Source organism: Limulus polyphemus, unplaced genomic scaffold (genome assembly GCF_000517525.1).
Source record: "Limulus polyphemus unplaced genomic scaffold, Limulus_polyphemus-2.1.2 Scaffold473, whole genome shotgun sequence".
NCBI classification, from domain to species: Eukaryota; Metazoa; Arthropoda; class Merostomata; order Xiphosura; family Limulidae; genus Limulus; species Limulus polyphemus.
The window spans coordinates 86,209-93,519 of NW_013666083.1; the positions used below are offsets into that span (position 1 = coordinate 86,209).

The 7,311-nt window shown below is 33.9% G+C and overlaps 1 long non-coding RNA gene across 1 annotated transcript in view; it reads left to right on the forward strand.

The window, feature by feature from the left end:
- Positions 1-2,337: 2,337 nt before the first annotated feature.
- LOC111085565 overlaps positions 2,338-7,311 on the forward strand; it is a 23,366-nt gene continuing 18,392 nt past the window's right edge. Inside the window, exon 1 of the long non-coding RNA XR_002610378.1 lies at positions 2,338-2,650. This is a non-coding gene — a long non-coding RNA (uncharacterized LOC111085565). The remainder of the gene's footprint in view (positions 2,651-7,311) is intronic.

Genomic DNA, 7,311 nt, shown 5'->3' on the forward strand with positions numbered 1-7,311 from the left:
GGGAAACTGTCATCCTCGCACATTAGATGGCTTATGAAACGCATGTAGGGATGAAGGGTTTACTTTGGATATAATAACCTTCCTACGGAGCCGTTTTGCCATAAAAATTACGCTACAGATGCAAGATCGTAAGATAGAGCATGACAGGATGAAGAGAAGCTTCCAAACAGGTTCAGTGTTCATCAAGTACAAAAGATATCCCCGTCTTGGAATTTCCTAGTCCTCACTTTGAACACATCTTTATGATCTTAGAGTTTGAACATTTTGAGTCGGAAAGTGCTGGTTCATACCTTTCCCAAATGCAATCGATTCTCGGTGACATCACAAAATCTAAGAAACTCCAAACAATGTAAAAAATGTAGTTCTGATACACCCGTTCTACTGCAAGTTTAAATCGACCGTGGTTTTCACGTCACTTGCTGACTTGCATAGTATAAATAGATTTTGAATAACGTATTCAATCTTCTGTATCTTTCTTCTTGAGTAACGGTTTATGAATGCATATAAACAGATGTTTTGTTGTTTGGAGAGCGGTTGCTATTTGTTACCTATATCTTTGACAATAGAAGTTGAAACAGAGTAAATGCAAGTACAAAGGAAGACTTTTAATCATAAGAATGCTGCTGATTATCTCTGTTCCTGGAAATAAGATTCAGATTATGGTGTTTACAGAAATTATGCTCACAACCGATATCATTTAAGTTTATCAAAGAGCCGTGGATTGACCAGCTAATAAAGTTTAATAGACAATATGTAACCCAAGTTTTACTTGTAGCAACTTGACAGATTGTCTTACATATGCATCAACATATAGTTTCTGGATAGTAAGGCACACTGAAATCTTTTCTTCAAGTGAACAAGGCCTACCTTCCAAAGCTCCAAATATAACGCAGGCTGTGAATAAGAAATAGAGAACCATGAGTTACTGCAAGTCTACCGAGAACTTGAAGTTATAAAGGGTATAGACCTAGCTTGAAGATCATGACGACTTTTAGGAACTGTTTTATGAAACGTAAGAATTGCATTTTTTACCAACAGGTCAAAGTTGGGACACCCATTACACAAAATGCTCGAGCCATCATTGTTTTCCTAACCGATGCATAAGTTATGGACAACTTGTATAATCATAAGATCAAACAATTATACATTAATCTTCCACGTAATATATATATATATATATACATACGGTTAATAATATAAAATGTAGTCAAATAAATCATAAAATAACTTGCTTAAAATCCATGCAATTAAACCGTCTATCTTAGAATGTAATGGTATGATAAAATGAGTTTCAATTCTTGTTGTAATATGCCAATTTTACATGCCAATAAATTAGATAAATATTTCAAATGTTATTTTCAGTCCAAATTCTAGAGAATATATTGATTTAAAAAAACAGCTATAAAGCTATAATGTAAAGGTTCGTATATTATGGATTCGTTTTCCTCTCATAAACTTTGCTTTATTTAGTTACAAAACTCAAAGATTAGATGAATATTTTTAGAATATCATATAAATAAAGCATGTTAGCAGAGATATGAAACAAATATAACGTAAACACACAGAAAATTAAATTGAGATATATTAATCACATCGCTTTACTATATTATATAAAAATGTAGATAAATATAAATGAGAAGGTGATATATCAATATAATATGTACAACATATAAGGGAAATAAAAATTGCCAAATGTTGTATTTGTATTAATATCGTAACAATAAACATTAAGGTGAAAATCAAAGAAATAATAAATTTATGATTGTAAATTCAAAGACCCAAAACACTAGCTAACTGGATAGGAAATATTTTTCTTGGCTTAACATAAGTAAGTAGAATTTGCCTCGTAGAAATTTAACACGGTTCGAAGATTGTGAAATCCTTGTCAGGTAAGATTGGTCATTTCCTCTATTTAATTCCATTTTATATTATTGATTCAAAGGTATACCTTGAACTTAGGTTAAAAGAATAAAAATATAAGACATTTTTTGTTCTTCATCTTGCAACTATGCTTTTCGAGGCTCTGGAACAATGGTATCGATTTTTCAAAAACCTACATTCGTTTGAGCCCTCGTTATTAAAAGATAGCTGCATGTCTCTTGTTTACGAGCGCTCACAAGTCGTTATCGTCCCTGAAGTATTACAATGTAAAAGGTTTGTTGACAGAGAGATTAGCGCTCTCTATCTGTGATGTTGTAAGCAAACAACAGAGTTATTAATCAGGCCTATGGGGATTCTTACCGCTGGAGAAATCGTTCAGTCGAAAGTTTCTTTATGCTTCAAAAGTAGTTTATTTCGTCTTCCCGGTGTCCTTCACCAGATCTATCTTCAGCTTTGAACCGTTGTGTTTGCGTTGTGCTGAGTTAATATTTTTGTAAAGGTAATTCAGTAACTCTGTCTTTGTTGTTTTCTTTGATTTTATTCAGCTCCTATGCGATGTCACGCTCCTATTCTGCATCTATTGTTGAAAACCAAAACAACTATAAATTAAAATGATGATATCACCCTCTACTTCCTGTGTCGTATAGAAATGCCACGTGTGTAGCGTAATGACAATTCAGTGTGCCGGTGACGTGTAATACTAATCAGCAGATCATATCCTAACCCTCCTTAACCTATTCACGCCCTCTATGCAGCTTAGTAGATGAACGTAAGTGGTCTATAATTTTGTGCCCTTACATAGTATATAGTGAATAATGTAGTGTTAAGATAAACATTTGATCATACTTTCGACTGTGTAAGACTCTTTAACCAAGGTATTCTTTGGACCCGTCATGCAGTAGTACGTATTCCTTCACTTCATTTAAAGGAAACATATACGTGAACAAACATTTCCGTATTGCTACCAGGTATGTTATACTGAAATGAGTGACTTACGTGCAAGGACTCGGATTCTTAGCTTCATAAAACCGCAATAAGTGTTGATTTCTATACCTCCATGAGGAATTAAGTACGATCAACTTAAGTTGTAGCTGTGTTAAATCATTTGATGTTCATATCTTGTCTCTTGTATTTAAAATATTGTCGTCTTCTTGAATTAAACTAGAAGTCAAGCATATTTTTATATGCTTTTATACGAATCGACATGGTTCCGGACAATCATTACAATAGAGCTGTAATGGACAAAACTACCAAGAACTTGCTAAAATTTTTGGATTCCGCTTCCATTACTTTAAAGCAAGCTATGATAAAACGACCACGAGCAAATCGTAAAGTAAATCACAGAAAGTACCTCCATAGACAAGTTAACAAACATCGCAAAATAGCCGGTGAAAATGGTTTTTCTAAACTGCTTCAAAGAGAAAGGTGTTTGTCAGTACCCAAAATTTGTGAAAGCCAGTCAAGTTTAAAAACAGAGAACCGATCTTTGATAGTTAACGAAAAGCTTGAAAAAATAACTTTAGAAGCCATGTTTGGTATTCGAATTCTACAAAAAAGATGTGGTAAAAACCATATAGTTCCCTCTGAAGGCTGTGAACAGAACAAACTTAGCAAAATTCCAATGAGGATGAGAAAGTTTCCAAATTCGTTTTTTAACGAACCATCAAAATATTTTTCTTCTAATACTCCTTTATCAATATCTTCATTATCTTGCCAAAGCTATGAAGCAAGCAAAAATTCACCTTCTATCCAGAAATGTGAATTTGAGAGCTTCTATCCCTACCTTTTTCATAAAGAAAACAATTATGAAAATACAAATAATATTACCATCTGTGACTTCGATCAAATTCCTTTAGCTGATTTGAATTACGATGACTTGGAGACGAATTCGTTAACCAAAAAAGACATAGAACCAGTTTCCGTAGATAACGGAAACCCTGATATTTATGAACTTAACATTCCTATGGAAGATTTATTATCCTCTCCGAGTTGGAAAGAAATCATGTCAAATCAAGATGTTACAAAGACAGAAAGAAAGGATGTTTTTCACTTCAACCACGCCTCCGGTGAAAAGTCGTCAGACCACAACTTTTCACAACTACAAGATGTAACCACCATATGGTCTGAAAGTAACAAAAACCAATGTGTTTCGCTTAATTCAAGAGCTACAGATTTAGCATCCTATTCTCAAATTTTACCTTCCCCAACCAGTCATATTCAGGATCGTCAGGAAACTAAAAGTGTAGCTCATAATTCTGATCACTCTTCAGAAGAATTATTCTTCGAAATATTTGAAAATCGTAAGTTAAGTAATAACCTTTGGAACACAAGTAACACGAGTGTGGTAAATGAAAAGTATTTCCATCCTCTGGAAGACCAGACCCTATCAGAAAATCTATTAATGGACTTGTCATTCCCAGAACATACCTTACTAACCAATAACTCTGTCTGTTATTCAACTAGAAAATCAGATTCAACGATGAATAATCTCTCAATGTTTACGTATAAGGCACATTCGACAAACGACCTCATCATAGATTCGAATTGCCAAGACATTCACCAAGCCCACATTTCTCCATTTGTTCTTTACCCTGAAGATAACAGCGGCCAGAGTCAAGAATGGAAATGTCTTGTTAAACCAGGGAAGACTGTGCATTGCCAAGCCAACAGGCAGCGAGCTTTTGATTGTAGTGATGATTATGCAAAGTTTCTGAACACTAGTGAACATTTTACGTGTGGTTTAGAGAAACATTATACCCCCATCTACGATTTACCTAGAGATGACTACGAGGTTTATAAACCTGATATTTGAGTATGAATTGAAGTGTACTTCTAATCCACAGATTTCACGTGGTACAGATGCTACGATATTCAAATCAACAATTTAAGGTAAAAAGGCAAAGTTGTAGCTTAGAAGGGCTCTCAAAGTATTTGATAGTGTCATTAGAGAGCTATTTATGCATATTTGAAGGATTTTAATTTCATAACAAATGGTTGTTATTTTGTGCATTCTGTTGTAGATATTTAGGTTTTAGCACTAAGCCGTGATAAATTAAAACAAAATAGGTCATCAAACAGGCATAATGACTCTTATAATTTATTTGCTAAGAAGTATATTTAAATGTTTTGACCTAATGTTCTAAGATATTCCTTAATAATTGCAGTCGTAAAACTTCGAAACCAAATTTTCCTAAAATGTGTTACAATTTGCCTTTTCCTCAATAACAAAATACTTAACATAAAAAAAAACTTTCGATGATCCGAATGTGATTGTAGAATATAATAGAATAATTTCGTTAATCGATTTTAGCTGTGATGATTATTAGAAATCGGTAGAAAGATATCCTAATACTTTCTTAAGGGTGCTTCGTTTTGTAATGTACGTAATCATCTCGACATAATTTGCATTTTGATTATTATTTTGTAGCATTTGAAAACATTTGTTATACAAATAACAAGAGGGCTACCTCTTATAGCATTAATCAAATCGTAGTTTGATGAACGCGAAAACAAAAGATATGTATTTGTTATTCATTATTTTGTGATAAATACATCTGTACACCTATTTTATGTAGGTGCAAGTAGTTATTCAATGTCTTGCGCCACATCCACAACATAGGATCACACCTGTTCATCTCAGCTATGATGTTAGCCGCCAAACTATCTAATCTTTACTTTTATAGCAGACTCTTTTCTGTAGTAACTAAATAATGACATTTTGTACTTGGCGGAGCGTTTCATGTTGACATCGATTGGACAGTTTATAAAGTTGGCGGAACCTTTATTGTGGTGATAGCAGAAACGTTGCAACTGAAAAAAAAAAAGAAAAGAAATACACACCCTCGCAATATTCTGAAACAAGTTCTTGAATTTTGCTAAATATTTTACTTGGAATACGCTGAGGCAGTTGGGCTGTTAAAAATTTCTTGCCATATAGTATCAAGTAAATGATGTTCTTTAAATACATCGTAAACATTTAAAAAAAGTAAATATCTTGCTTAAATTTGTTTATGATAATCTGTCCTAAATAGACTAGGTGCAAAAATAATAATTTCTAAAACTCTCACACTATTAATATAGTGTGATTTTTAACACACTAATTTTGTTAATAACTGCTGAGTCTAAACAGCAGTCATAATGCAGATTATCTGTGTTAAGATACCTAAAAGTTCTACTAAACGACAGTGGTAAGTCTACGAATTTACAACACTAAAATCAGGGGTTCGATTGCCTTCGGTGGACACAGCAGGTAGCCCGATGTGGCTTTGCTATAAGAAAAATTCTCGCTTCATATTAAATTTTTTTTATTCAAATCATTCAAATGTGTAATAAAGAATTGTTTATACGTATATTATTCATAATGAAACTTGAATCGTGAAAATGGCATAGTACTTTATTTCTCCAGAATTTTATTTCAACGAGTAAAAACAGCGTGACGATTTGTGAGCCAAATTATTTACAGCCATACATGTCTTTAAATAATGTCCTTCGGTTGTACAACGCTAAGTTTACAGACTTAGAACGCTAAAATCCGGGGTTCGATTCCCCGCAGTGTACGCAGCAGATATCCCAATTTGGCTTGGCTTCAGAAAACAAACTAAATAATTTTTGCACCGCTTCGTTGTTTTTTTTCCCAGGAATTCCCACGATGGTTAGAAAGATACTACGGATGGCGGCCTGACATGTCTTGATGGTTAGGGCTCTTGTCACAACCTGCGGATCGCAAGATCGAAACCGGGTGCTGAACATACTAACACTTTTTGCATTGGGGGCGCTATAATGTGACAGTCAAAATCAGTATCCTTTGGTAAGGAATAGTCCAAGCGTTGTCGATAGGTAGTGTTGACTAGCTGCCTTCCATCTAGTCAATCACTTGAAAATCAGGGACGGTTATAGCAGATTACCCTCAAGTAGCTTGTGCGAAATTCAACAAAACAAAGAAATCGGCGGATGTCAAATAGAAATAACTGATGTTTTGCTCTGAAAATCAGGGGAAAAATCGTCAAAGTGTTCAGTATTACTTTATAGCGTTAAAAATAAATTAATATTAAATGTTAGATTTGTGTTGTGACATCAGTAAACGTTTTGCTAATATGTTTCCTACATAAATATTTAAAAATGAATATATTAGGTCGTCAAGAAATTAATGTCGCGTTTTGGAACACTCTCATAACTACCCCCGAAAAAACGTACATCACGTGTAATAGTTAAATGAACCACCCAAACGTCACGTTAGTGTAGCCTATATAATGTGTAAAGTTTAGTATACTTTGATTCTTTATAGTGATGGCATAGGACGAGATATACATTCGGCATGTAATGCTGTTTGAACACAAGAAGGGAAACAACGCCTCTGTAGCCCCAAATAATATCAGAGAAGTTTATGAAAATGTTCTGAACGTTCGTAAGTGTCAACGATGGTTCAGCAAA